Source organism: Phyllostomus discolor, chromosome 15 (genome assembly GCF_004126475.2).
Source record: "Phyllostomus discolor isolate MPI-MPIP mPhyDis1 chromosome 15, mPhyDis1.pri.v3, whole genome shotgun sequence".
NCBI lineage: Eukaryota > Metazoa > Chordata > Mammalia > Chiroptera > Phyllostomidae > Phyllostomus > Phyllostomus discolor.
Window position 1 is genome coordinate 14,573,458 of NC_040917.2, and position 14,619 is coordinate 14,588,076.

The window sequence follows — 14,619 nt, forward strand, 5'->3', positions numbered from 1 at the left end:
GCTATGTGCACATTTAAAATGACACCATGAAAATGTTCACTGACAAATAGGAAGGTGTACTATACACTCCCATGTGGAAAAAAAGCAGATTACAAAACCGTATCATCCTTCCTTTTGGGGCAGGCGGGGAGGGAGCGGGGGAGGGAGCGGGGCGGTGGATAAAGAGAGTGTGCCCAAGAGTCAGTGGTTTTCTCTGGGTGGTGGTCTTGACACAACCTTTTTACTTTCTTCATTCTCTTTATTTCTATTTCCTAAAATTTTCTACAAAGAGTATGCACTACTTATTAATAGAAAATATCTAAGATAATCTTGAATATTTGTTGTTAAAACAAAAAAAAAAAACACAAGCAAACACGTATGTGTAATTTTAAGAAACTGCTCTACGCCCCAAGTATCTGAGCCAGAAGGGACGGCGGAGGGTTAGGAGGCAGACCAGAGTGCTGTAAATGATGCCTCTCCACGCCCCTGTGCGCCCCCTGCACCCCAGCAGGAGACAACTGTCCCCGGCAGGCTGGCAGACCATGGAGCACGGCCGCCTCACTCTGGGGGAAGAGGCTCAACTGCTGTTCTCAGACCGGGGTGAGAAAGCCACCCGGCACAGGCAGGCAGCTGGTCCAGGTCCGGTGCTGGCGCCTGTGTCGAAAGACAAATAATGAATGGGTAATCTGCTCCCGCCAAAAAAAATAAGGGTCCTCATTTAGAAAGAATAATGTAGGAAGTACAGTGACCACACTCTCCTGCACCGGAAGTTAGGACACGCACTGTGACCGGTGCCCTTCCAGGTCGGAGTCAGGAACCACGACCACCCGCCGATCCAGCCCTGCTGCCTGCTTTTGTGAATCAGCATTTACTGGGACACGAGCCTGCTCATTCGTTTATGCATTGTCTGCATTTCATTTACTCCTATATGCATTGTCTATGGTTGTTCGGGTTTTTATTTTTATTTTTTTTAACAGCTGAGTTGAATAACTGCAAAAGAGACCTAAGAAATCCACACAGCCTGAAATATTTACTACCTGGCCCTTTGTAGAAGAAAGTTTGTTGACCCTATTCTAGGACACCAGACAAAAATATTACCAGAACTGCCCCCAGGAAATCTGGAAAGGTCCCTAGAGTTGCATCAGAACAGCCCAGCAAGGCTGAGACCTCCAGCATCGCTCTGTCCTGGTCCCCAGATGGGCCCACCTCGCCAGACACAGAGCTACCCACCCCCGAGGGGAGCTACCTGCCCCCAGAGGCTCCCCGATCGGAGCCCGACAGGGAGAGGGGCTCTTTGGTGTCCACCTCTTTACTCGATCGCCCAGCTCTCGGCGGCCCCTAAATGCTGCTCCTGAAGGGGTCAGATCCGGGGGCCGCAGGGGGTGCCGACTTCCTCTACATCTCCACTTCCTCCTGCCGTTTCGGGAGGAGGCTCACGGCCACCCCCTCGCCTCACTCTGAACTGACAGGGGCCACTGTCGTCAGTCCACACATCCACCCACCACCTAACCAGTCCTTCGTGCCCGCACTTTCCCTGCGTCCCTAGCAAGACTCTCCCTGCCGCTGCAGCACCAGGTGTGTGCGGCTCCCCACAGCTCAGGTGTGGCTCAGAGGGAGAGGCACAGGCAGCCAGGGACGCACCTTGCTGCCTCCGCCGTTCAGTCCCACGCAGGGCCCCCGCTGCAGGGCGCGGAGGCCTCCGGGTGAGCCACACGGGCTCACCTGTCTGCCCTGCTCCACGTGAGGACCCCACACGGGTCTGAAACAAAGCCCGTGGAGGACCCAGTGGAGTCCTGCCTTGTAAGGAAAGGAGTTGGTTTCTGGGACTCAAGATGTCTCATAGGTTCACGACTTCACATTCCCTTAAAGGCTGCTTCCGCACTACGGAGATTTTTCTGGGAACCATTTAAAAATCACGCCGTTCTGTGCTAACGCATACAAGAAAGAGCCTCTCAGGCGGCAGGCACTCTGACACTCTCCCCACAGTGAACTGAACCAGTCCCCCAAATGCTTTTGTTTTGTGAGAAGCGGACCGGCCCGGGGTTGGCAATAACCATAGCAGCTATTATTTACTGTGAGTTTATTGTATTCCAGGCTTTGCGTTTCAGTGTTCCACCTGAATTATCTCAATTATTTTTATAAGGTAGGCACTAGTATTCTACCCATTTTACAGATAAGGGAACTAAGGAACAGAGAGGTTAATTAACTCATCCAAAGCCACACAGCTTATAATAAGAAGCAGAGCTAGGACTTAAAGTCTATTATGGTTCCAGAGCCAAGTGCCTATGCAACAGATAAAACAATCAGAAGAGTGTGTTCCGATGTACTAGACTGCGAGCCTCCCTTCTCCACCCCTTGAGAGATTAAGATATTCGTAGGATTCCCTGGTGTATTGCCCTGCGCTGGGCAAAGGGCATGGGGGAGGGGGCGGGGCGCTGACAAGGAGGGACAGACAAGCAGCCACAGCAGCAGTGCCAGCCTCCAGCGAAGACCCAGAGAGGCACTGATGCCATGAGTGAGCTGCTCGGGCCCAGGGCTCCACAGGTAGGTGGGCAGCACGGAGGGTCCCAAGTGGCCTTTCCTGCTGGTGAGCAAAATGTAGCAGGGCTTTTGAAGCTAACCTGCCAAGCATGGGGTCCTGACAGAAATCTCACTAACTACAACCCACCAAAGGGGGGTAAAAAAAAACCCACCAAAGTTTTCTGCTGGAAACACAAAAAAATATGTGGCTCAAGAAGTGGTACTGACAAAACAGGATGCGCTGGAGCTGGTTCCCCGCGTTCACATCCTGACTCCGCAGCCGACCTAGGTCAGGCAATTTGATCCCATCCTTGTGCCTCAGTGTCTTCATCTGGTTACAAAAGTAGTGGGGTTTAGAGTCCACATGACAGCACTACAAGTCCCTGGCACATAGTCGGTGCTCAAAGCCGTAAGCTGATGAGATTATTATTATTATTTCGACCACAAGGACCCTGAATGGGGCTCAGACTCGGTGAGACCGGAGGGAGCACGAACAAGACCCACCTGCACAGTCCCCTCCCTCGCTCATACCCCGGCACGCAAGCCAGGCGGGGCGTCATGTCCGACACAGGCAGGGCGCCAGTGCGGCTGATCTGGGCTGTGGAGGAGGGTACCGTTTGAGAGAGGCAGGCCGGAGTGCCAGCAGCTGGCTTGAAACGCCTAGAAACGAGCAACGAACAGAACAGAAATGCCGCCGGTATGCCTTCCTGGGGTTGATGCCACTCAGAGGAGAAAGCAGCACGGAAGGCTTTCTTCAGTGGGGTGGGGGGTTCCCCTCAGACCGCCACAACCCCTCTGTCTCCAAGCCACAGCACGCGGTGCCCCTAGATCAATCTTCCCCAAATCCATTTTCATCATGCTAAGCCCTCACTCAAATCATTAGGACCCCACGCCTCCTGTCCAGCCTCTGCTAACACCCGTGGGTGCTGCTCCAACCACCCCAGCCAGCAGGCCTGCCCCTGCACACCCAAATTCCACCCGGCAGCCGTGCAGAGAGGACGGCCCCGCCTGCGTGAGGCCGGCGCAGGGCCTGGGAATCAGCTCTGCCCAGACCAGCCGCCAGCCTGCTCCTGAACCACCCTGTGACCTGTTTCCTCACCTGGAGACTACGGCATAAATTCGTATTCTGTCCCCTCTAAGTGAGAAGTGGAAGTCCTTGGAAATGTGTGAACACACCACATGCATTCAAGGACGATATCTCTAGTCAGGCCCTGACGTGACTCTCAGTTCTCAGGAATGCAAGTCTTCCCGTCAGCTGATCTAAATCTCCCGGCGCTGGCCAGCTCCCACCCTGCGCGCATCGTTGGCACGTGCGCCTCGTGTACCTTCAGCCGAACTACTAGCTCCTAGTGGGAGGTTCCCGTCTCAGACACCCACCTCTTCCCTCCCCCTCCCCCACCCACAGACCGACCCCGATCACGTCAATGACAGGTGTGACCTGCGCTGTCACGCAGGAAGGTGAAGGAGGACCCACCCCACGGAGGGGAGCCCTGGAGCTGGAGCTGAGGGACTTCTGCTAAAGTGAAATGAGAAACTTAAAGGGTTGTGTTTACATGGGGCCAAACTACTGTGGCCGGCCGGGGTGGGCTGAATAATGGCCACCCAGAGATGTCCACGCCCCAATCCCTGGAACCCGTGAACATGTTCCCTTGGTGGCAAACGGGACTTCGGAGATAGGAGTAAGTTAAAGACCTTGAGAGGCAGGGATTGTTTGTGGGTACTTATCAGAGGGGGCGGGAAGGTCAGAGTCAGAAGACTCGGGAGAAGCTGAGGTTGGAGGGACCCAATTGTGAGGACGGAGCCGCAGCCAAGGGACGCGGGCCGCTCCCAGGGGACGGACACGGCAAGGGGCTGGAGCCTGCAGAAAGACCTGGCCCCGCAGGCACCGTGACTGTAGCCCCGGGAGACCCACTTCAGACCTCTGACCTCCAGAACTGTAAAGTAATGAACTTGTGCTTTACGCCACTGGGCTCACGGTCATTTGTTATAGCAGCAACTGGAAACTCATACGGTGGCTATTTTTTTAAAGGCAAACTGCTGGGCTGGGAAGAAGGCTGGTACTCTGGAAGCATTTCCACATCGTCTTCTAAAATAACTTGGTTTGGTCACCACCGCCGCCACCGCTGCTCACACAGGACTGAGTGCCAACCGAGTGCCAGGCGCTGTGCTCAAAGCGTTCTATTCTCGTTCTCGATGACAGAGTCCTGCTGGCCTTGGGCACAAACATGCCCCATTCTTCTACCAGCCTCTGGTCCAGGCTGAGTTCACCTTTCAAAGCATTGCTGAGCACTTACGACAGGCCAGGCACTGGGCACAGGCCGTACCACGTGGTCCAGGTAGGTGTCCCCACCCTGAAAATGCCGTCTTCTGAGTTTTTACAGTCTTAATTTTTCAAAGCACGCTCATTTCAGATTTAATGGTTGAATGAAACAGCACCGGTACCAAGAGCAGTTGCTGCTGTTATTCCCACTGTGTGCCTGTCACGTCTTGTAACTCCTAACCCTACAACGATCCTGTGAGGTATTACTGTCTCCTCCTTTTTATGTATTGTTTTTTTAAATATATTTGATTATGCTATTACAGTTGTCCCATCCCCCTGCACAGCCCCTCCCACCTGCATTCCCCGCCTTTAGTTCATGTCCATGGGTCATACATATATAAGTTCTTTGGCTTCTACATTTCCTATACTATTCTTACCCTCCCCCTGTCTATTTTCTACCCACTATCTATGCTACTTATTCTCTGTACCTTTTCCCCCTCTCTCCCCCTCCCACTCCCCTACTGATAACCCTCCAAGTGATCTCCATTTCTGTGGTTCTGTTCCTGTTCTAGCTGGTGGTTTAGTTTGTTTTTGTGTGTTTATTTTTTTCGGTTTGGTTGTTAATAGCTGTGAGTTTGTTGTCATTTTACTGTTCCCTTATTTTTTATCTTCTTTTTCTTAAGTAAGTCCCTTTAACATTTCATATAATATGGGCTGGATGATAATGAACTCTTTTAACTTGACCTTATCTGGAAAGCACTTTATCTGCCCTTCCATTCTAAATGAAAGCTTTGCTGGATAGAGTCATCTTGGATGTAGGTCTTTGCCTTTCATGACTTGGAATACTTCTTTCCAGCTTCTTCATGCCTGCAAGGTCTCTTTTGAGAAATCAGCTGACAGTCTGATGGGAACTCCTTTGTAAGTATCTGTCTCCTTTTCTCTTGCTGCTTTTAAGATTCTCACCTTATCTTGAATCTTAGGTAATGTAATTATGATGTGCCTTGGTGTGTTCCTCCTTGGGTCCAACAACTTTGGGACTCTCTGAGCTTCCTGGACTCCCTGGAAATCTATTTCCTTTGCCAGATTGGGGGAGTTCTCCTTCATTATTTGTTCAAACAAGTTGTCAATTTCTTGCTCTTCCTCTTCTCCTCCTGGCACCCCTATGACTCAGATGTTGGAATGTTTAAAGTTGTCCCAGAGGTTCCTAAGCCTCTCCTCATTTTTTTGAATTCTTGTTTCTTCATTCTGTTCTGATTAAATGTTTCTTTCTTCCTTCTGGTCCACACCATTGAGTCCCAGTTTCCTTCCCATCACTGTTGATTCCCTGTACATTTTCCTTTATTTCACTTAGCATACCCCTCGTTTTTTCATCTAATTTGCGACCAAATTCAACCAGTTCTGTGAGCATCCTGATTACCAGTGTTTTGAACTGTGCATCTGATAGGTTGGCTATCTCTTTGTCACTTAGTTGTTTTTTTATCGAGTTTGAACTGTTCTTTCATTAGGGCCATTTTTTTTTGTCTCAGCTCACCTGTTATGTATGGGGGGTGGAACCTTAGGTGTTCACCCAGGTGGGGCAACCCACGGGGCTGCGCTGTGATGGTGTATGTGGGAAAGGGTCCGAGAGGGAACAGTGCCGCTTGCTCTGCTCTCTGTTGGACTTCAGTCACTTCCCCTGCTTCCCACGAGCAAAGTGGGCCCTTCTGGCTCTGATTCCTGGGTGGGTGGGTCTGTGTACGTTCTAGGACCCTGTGGGTCTCTCCAACGGACTCTCCTGGGAGGCTGGGAGTCTCTCCTGCTGCCGCCGCAACCCCCACAGGTGTTTTCAGTCAGAGGTTTGAGGCTTTATTTCCTGCCGCCCCACCCCCCCGAACTGGGACCTGGGTTGCGTGGTCTGTCTCACTCCCCAGCTGTTCCTCCTGGTTCACCTGCACGTGAATGTGGGACTGCCCGCTCCGCCACCAGCCGTCTTGCTGAGAGTTCTCTCCGCCCAGCTGCCCCTCTCCACCCCTCCTACAGGTCTGGGTGAGTATTTCTCCTTTGACTCCTTGGTTGTCGGACTTCCATACAGTTCGACTTTCTGGCAGTTCTGGTTGTTTTCTTTTTTTAAAATTTGTCGTTGTCCTTCTTTTGGTTGTGCAAGGAGGCACGGTGTATCTACACTTACGCCTCCATGTTGGCCATGAGTTCTACTGTCCCACTGTCTGATGAGGTAAAACTCAGCCAGGTGAGGAAATCTCAAAGCCCTCGGGCGCCGGCTGATGCCTGCCTGTCTGCTGCCAGGCCCAAGTCCTTTCCTCTTCCTGCCTGGGAAGCTAAGAGATAAGGAACATGCCCCCAGGTCAACAACATTTTTTAAATCAATACCCAGTCTCCTTGACACACAGCAAGGTCCATGCCCTGAAAAGGGCGCATGCCTGTTGCCAACAATTATGAGTCATAAAAGCCCTGGGGCTGGCCGGGCTCTCAAAGGCCACCTGTCCTAACTCCCCTTTCTGGAAAGCTCCTTAGCTACCAGAGCTCCTGGGGTGGGGAAACTCTCCTGCCCCGTTCTGTGTTCCCCATGGGGTCTGGCACTGTGCCTCATCCACACCACTGGGTGTTTAGTACTGTTGGTGGGCCAGGCCTGCCGCCACTGCGTGTTTAGTACCCGGTAGCTCCCCAGCTTACCGAGCTCTCTCATCTAGAATCCAGAACCAGAACACAACCTGGGGTACGGAGCATCAGAGAAATGCGGTTTCTGTCTACGACCACCATGAGATGCCCCTCCCCTCCGGGGGTCCTGCCCCTCCATGCACAGTCACACACAGCGGCTGCGGCACCCCTGTTTTAACAGGCGGGAGCAGGAGAGAGAGAAGTGGAGGAAGAGGGACTTCCATGGGAGCAGGGCCAGGTCAGTTACGAGCCTGCTCACACACTCAGGCACCAGGAGCGGGGGGCGCCCACACAGGATGAGGTACTTCTACTGCTTCCGCTGCGCCTCTCCGCTTGCTTCTGAGAGCACTGGAGGGAAGGGGGGACAGGCGGCAGGCCTGGCCCACCAACAGGGCGCTCCACGCAGGCTTGAGCAGGAAACACAGCAGGCCTGACCCACGGTAAAACGGTGCCCAGCCCTTTGCTTCCCCAAATGTTGGCTGTAAACATGTCCCAGAGCAAGAGCCACACACTTTTGTTTTTCAATCTTAGAAAGATATATTTTGCTCTAGCACCTGTCAAACAGTAACCACCTGCGGTCACAGGGCAGTCTATTCTTGCTTTCACCCTCCTCCGAGCCGGGATCGGCGCCAGAGGGAAAACACGCCAGGCAGAGAACAAACACCGGGCCTGACCCAGGCTCTGGACTTGAACTTAAAAGCTGTGTGTATGAGAACAGTCCCCAGGACCCCTCGTACATCCCTGCAGTTGGCAGGAATGTTGCCACCGGGCCCTCCAGTTCCCAGACAGCGTGGGTCGTGTGATGAGGGCTGACGGGATGCACGGCAGGGCCTGGGCTCCGGGCCCGCACTAGGCAGCAGCCACCTGTGCCCACGGGCGCACCAGCTCCCCCTGGGGCCTGCGTGTCCTCACTTCCTCAGGTGTGCAGTGAGGGGACTGGCCTGGACGACCTCCTGTTCCCGGACGTTAGCACACTGCCCTTGACCCCTTGAGCGCAGGAGGGTGACAAGGAGAGCACAGCGCGGGGCGGCTCTGAAAACTGGGGTTTAATGGGGGTCTAGAAAGAATAATGCTCGAAAGAATTCAAGTACTGACCCTTTAGACATCCTATAGAGTAGCAAGTGCGGGGGGCAGAGCCCGCTTCTCCGAGGCAGAGAAGTGGAAGCCACACAGAGCGGCTTGTAGGGGGACACGCCTCTGGGGAGATCCTGGGGGACGGTGCGGAGGCAGTGATGGAAGGAGCTGGAGATACCTCCCTCCTTCCCTTCCACATTCACACATGTACACACACACACACACACACACACACTCGCTCACCTGCTGGGAGCAGTCACCTCCTCGGAGGTTGGCAGAGCAGGGCCTCTGGGACACCTAAGGCAGGACACCAGCCCGGCTTTCCCTTCGAGCACCGCCCCCAGCCCGCTGTGCCCCACTCACACCCATCAGAGGGCCTCGCACTCTGGGGGTGACCTCTCTGTTTCCCTCCAAAGCAGAGACTGTCAGAGGTGAGCACCCGCAGACCCTGGGCCCCCATCCCACACCACCCCCAGCCTCTCCTCCCCTCCCCAACTCCTTCCCACACTGACCACGCCCTCCTCCTCCCTCCTCCGCTAGGACCCTGCCCCTCACCTGTTTTTTCCTTTTTCTCAATTTCTCCTTCCACAGCATCGTCCCCTAAAGCCCACAAACTTCCTCTTAGTTTTCCCACACCAAATACTGGGTCCGGCACAAATAACGCCCCTCTTTTACTACAAAATCTTTTCTCACCAAATCATAAGTATGGAATTCTGTAACACAACAATATCACACTCGAGCACACCGTAGGACATTCTAGGTGAAATGTTCGAGATAAAACTATAAACTTATACACCCATATATATCATCACTCCACCAACCACACTCAGGCAGGCCTTACTCCTGCCAGACCCTGGATAAAAAAACTCCCGTCGACCCCCGCTTTTCCTTCCTTTGGCCTCATCCAAGCCAATGCCTCCAGGGACAGAGTGCACCTCCCACCCTTCCTTCTCCCCCAGCCATGCTGCCTGGCCCCACCTGCAGCCCTCCTCTCTGTGACACTCCGCAACAGCCACCCGATGGCTCAACACACCTGAGGCCACCCCAACACCACCTTCCCCGGCATTTCCTGCCAGCCCCACGCACTCCCCTAGTAGCCTCTGCCTGGTTCTTATGACTTATTCTCACCCCTCATCTCAGCATCCTTCCCCAGCTCCCCTTCTCCCACCTGCTGCACAGAACAGTCCCGAGTCCAGAAGCCTGGTCCTGACCCCCATCCTCCCGGCTTATCTACACCATCCCGGGCTGCTTCGGCCTCTCCAGGGGCGGACAGCTTCCCCAAGTCCCCGAGGCCCCATCCCCAGGCCAGGCAGGCCGTCTCAACCACTGAACTGATTCTGGAACAGACGCAGTTTGTGCACCCACCACGTCACCCCTCGAAGTCCCACAGGCACCCCTGGGAAGGGGCCCTGGAGAATGTGGGAGGTGAGGGAATGTTCTATACCTGGACTGTGGTGATGGGTACGTGACCACATGCATGTGCCAAACGACACAGCCTCACACTAGAAAGGGTGAGTTTACTGTAGGCAATTATATCCTAATTAAAAGGCACGGAAAAAAGTTCCACAGCCACCTCAGCCCCTACCTGTCTAAAACTAACATCACCACTTGTCCCCAGACCAGCTCCTCCTGTTGCACCTCTGTTTTCAGTAGTGACACCAACCCCCACACACACGCCCCAAAAAGCTCCTCCCCACAACTAGAAATCTCAGCTGGGTGGCCAACCGGCCACAGTCTAGAAACTCTACCTGCACAGATTTATATTCTCGTGAATCTGTGCCTTGCATCCCACCTCCTTGCCCACCACCTGGGACTCAGGCCACCCTGACTTCCCACAAAGCACCTCACTGGGCTCCCTCCCTGCCCACCCTGGCCTGCCTTCAACACCTGCACACTCGTGCCGGCCACAGTGCTCTCCCCGCGGCAGGGCCCAGCTGGCAGGCCAGGCCTCTGCCCCTGCTTGGGCCTCAGCCCCGGAGCCTTCCTCTCCCACGGAAACCTCACTCATCCATCAGGCTCCTAGGCCTCCCGGTACAGCAAGCTGCTTCCCCAGCCCTGTTCTGCCAGAACCAGCAGCACTCCACTGGGTTCCCGCAGCTGAGAACCTGAAGGACCCCGTGCAGTCGGCCCTACGATCTCGCCGTCTCCCGGGCCGACAGTGCACTGCCCGGGGCAGGAAGCCACCTCCCTCTCTCTCCTAGAGCCCTCCAGGCCGCCGCTGCACTGGTGAGTAGTGGGTGCTCAGGGAACACTCTCTGGCCTGAACTAAACTGGAGGCTGAACATTACCGGGAACGATACTATGCCAAGCCCTCCCATCCCCTGACCCCACGGAGCTAAATGCCTCAGAAGCACAATGGGCAGCAATGCTGCTCAGAATGACCTAAACTGCTACGCACAGATCACACAGGCTGCTTCACCCCAATCTGCTCCCGAGCCCGGCCCCCCACTGCTCCCCTTGCACGCCCTACCCTCCAGCCATGCTGCCTGGACCAATGCTAATCGGAGTGACCCTGGGACTGGACTGTCATCCGCAATAACAGGAATATGCATTTACAGACTTTTATAGCAATTTACCCTTGTCATGAAGTTCTCCCTGTGTCTTCAAAAGCACTGGTCTGTAACAAGTTGGGAAAAGAGTAAAACCCGCCCCTTCTCCACAGAGAATCGGGGAAGCACTGTCCCCTCACTCCCACCCCCTCAACTCCTGCCTCTTCCTGCTGACACCCCTCTCCTCCTCGGGAGCCCAGCTCCGTGCCTTCGCCTCTGAGAGGCCTTCACAGTCCCCATCAGCTAGAGGGGGTCTGACCCGAAGCCCCGGCCCCAACCACACGGAGGGCAGTGGGGTGGTTTCTGCACCCCCCTTCCGAACGGGAACTGCCTGCAGCCAGGGGCCCAAGCCCTGCTCATTCGCACACTCCCGATGCCACGTCCAGGCAGGTGTGTGTTCCCGGAGGAGTAAACCACCAGATCCACAATCTCAGAGTCGGCTTCTCCTCAGGGGCAGGGTGTGGGCAGCACCAACCCTTCGGGCTCAAAGGGATTTTCCAGGTTTGGGCGGCTCCCCGACTCCCTCAGCCTACCCAGCTCCCTCGGCCTACATGGGGACAGGAGGGCGTGAAACGGAGCGAGTCAACGCCTCCTGAGACAAGAACTCGGTCACTATTCAGCCACAACAGATTCCACAATACCCTGAAATGGCCATTGGAGGGGAAACACCACATGCACACCCAAAAAATCAATCACACCCAAGTGTAACAAAATAAAGAGATGTTCAGGGTCATGTTCCACTGTCAATATTCTGTGGGGCAATGACCTCAAAACAAAGGGTGAAAAGGGCTCAGGAGCCTGCAACCACACCACAAACGATGTGCTTGTGAACAGACCGATGGACATCCACTCAGGTATGCAAAGCGCAGAGAGACGCCCCCTCTCGGATCCCACCTAGACACATCCCACTCAGCGCCAGCAGGCCCTACCCCTCCCACAGACGGAGCAGGACCGCGCACTCCCCACTCCCACTGGCTCTCCTTTCCTGGCTGCTGTTTAGCAGGAATGCTGGAACTATTTCGAGATGCCACTGTCCGATCAAGACAACTCTCCATCTAAATATTCCTGTCTAATTTTGCACACAGCTCTTGTTTCAACTGACCAAGATAATGACGCAGCGTCCATGGCTCTTGGTGGAAAATTATCCTGCCAAGTTTTTGGAGTTTCCGAATAATAGACTTCTCTAAACTTCTTTCTGAGGAAAGAGGACCTCCCTGTCCAGATTCTTTTCTACAGGCAACAAAGGCATCCAAAAGACCCCTAACTGACCCAGGAATGTTGTGGAAAAATCCAGACACGCCCACCACAAGATTGACAACAAGAAAGGGCAACTCGTGGTAGGCATTTGGAATGCTTTTCCCTGCCCTGCATAGTAATCACTATTTTTCATTTTTTCTACACCCCATCCGTTTAGGACTTAGAGAAGTTTGGGGCATAAGTTCTGGGTCATACTGAAGACAAAATCTGGACTCAGGATTAAAGCATCTTTCTCTGCATGAAAAAAAAAATGGCTCACTGTCTTTCACACTGATGCTCCGATCAGCTGTACAAGAACTGCACCGATTATGCATGTGTCCATGCTGCAGCAGTGCACTCTGGGGTAGCCTCTCCCGTGCAGGGACACACGGTGTGTGTAAACAGACCTACACGCATGTCTGAAATGCAGCCAGACGCTCCCTCCCTGCAGATGCGGGCCTGACCCCCTCCCATATCATAAGACACAAGGGGTGCCTCCCCCCAAAGTGAGGATGAGTAAAACACCACCTTGGAAAAGCCACCTGTGGATAACTGAGTTGGCCTTTCTGCCAGCATTCAGACAGCTTAAACTTGTTTGCTCAATATTTTTAAAACTGCCGCGTGGTTATTTCATGTGCATATCCCCACAGTCTTGCAAAATCCCCAAAGATAGAAACCACCAGTTTTCCGCTTCTTTTGCACTCCGGGCCCTGCCAGCCACTGCTGTGCATGCAGCAGGCACAGCAAAAACCTATGGGTTCTACCTTCCTCTTCTCTTCTACTCCCCCAGCTGTGGAGGGGTGGGGGTTCTCCTTTACAGCCCAACCTACATGGTTTAGGGCAGGAGGAACACAACACTACCCTGTCCCCTGTTACTCATGGTAAGTCTCAGGGGGCCTCTGGAACACCTGGGAATACTCTGTTTTAGAGTTTTACCTCAGTGGTTCTCTACCCAGAGCAATGTTTGTCCTGCAGGAGACAGGTTTGGTGGTCATGACTGGTGAGATAGGGACCACTGGTATCTTAGAGACACAGGCCAGGGATGCTGCTACATGTCCTCTAATGCACAGGTCAGCCTCCCCACAACAAAGGATTACAGGGTCCAAAATGTCAGCAGTTTGGAGGATGAGAAAACCCTGTCTTAGGTGACATACGGGGAAGTGCTCATAGCACTTGTTGTGCCTTTCCTGAGTTGCCTGAGGCCATGGCAAGAATTATAACAATGCTGCACCGTCTGCATGATTTGTAAGGCTGAACAAAACACCCAAAGTCATGGCCAGAGTCTTAAAGATGACGCTCCCCTGAACCACCAGCACCCCTTGGTCTCTTCTCAGGAGCAGGGCCTGCCTCCCACAGTGACCCACCCATCCACAATGACAACTGGCAGGCTGGCATCCATGCACACTCAAATCCTTTGGCAGCACGGTAGGCCTGGCATGCCCGGCTCTTTCTTCAGTCTTGGCCCGAGTGAGCAGTGAGGGTGGACAAGTTCCCAACCGGCTGCACATGAGTCTCTCGCCCTTCAGGAGGCTGCCATCTCTTACCCACACGGACACTGCGAGCATCCAGTCCTGCCCCTGCAGTATGGTCCCCCCACCCCCCAGGCCCATGCAAGAACTAGCCTGGGAGTGGGGCGGGGAGGCCAGAGCAAGGCACGAGGTTAGGCAGTTAAGCCCAAACCACTCACAAGACCCCCCATGTTTCGAGAAGCAGGAGGAAGGACCACAAGGGCCCCTCTTCCCAAAGTTGCTCAAAACCCCCACCTGTGAAACCCAACAGTCGGCTGAGGTTAAGAGAATCCCAGTTCTGACACAAACCGGCAGTCAGAGCTGCAGAAACAGTGCAAAGAGGTCTGGGAATGAAGCGAAATATCATCGTGAGAAAGCGAGGCAGGAAGCTGTCTTGGCGACTAAGAGACGCGGCGTCTGACAGCCGGTCGCAGAGGTAGCTCGGCTCCTTCCAAGAACTCAAGGCTCTGGCCGGGACCCTCGTCCGCTCCCGGCGCCAGGCCCGGAGGGTTGAGGAGGGCACGGGGGTCAGCGACATCTGCAGGCCCCCCACCCCACATCCTGAGATGACGGCCAGTTAAAGTCGCGAAGGGGAAGCCGCGCTGTCATTTGAGGACGCAGGAACGGCCCAGGTGGGTCACAGCTCAGCTCTGCCCGCAGGCAGACGGGTGCGTGAGCATGCGGTGGGCGGCAGCCTTACCCTGGGGCAGGAAGTTGGGCCTCAGGTCACCTTCGCGCTGCCTCCGCGATTGCCCCACAGCCAGCGACTGACACGCGCTCGGGATCTGTTTACCAACTCGCCCGCGCCCGGAGACCTAGCGCCGGGTGCCCCGGCTGC

The 14,619-nt window shown here is 54.4% G+C and overlaps 1 protein-coding gene across 1 annotated transcript in view; it reads right to left on the reverse strand.

Moving 5' to 3' along the window:
- COQ8A (coenzyme Q8A) overlaps positions 1 to 14,619 on the reverse strand; it is a 35,061-nt gene extending 20,442 nt beyond the window's left edge. The window contains exon 1 of the mRNA XM_028531388.2: positions 14,482 to 14,619. The gene's annotated coding sequence lies outside the window, so the exon portion shown is untranslated. The remainder of the gene's footprint in view (positions 1 to 14,481) is intronic.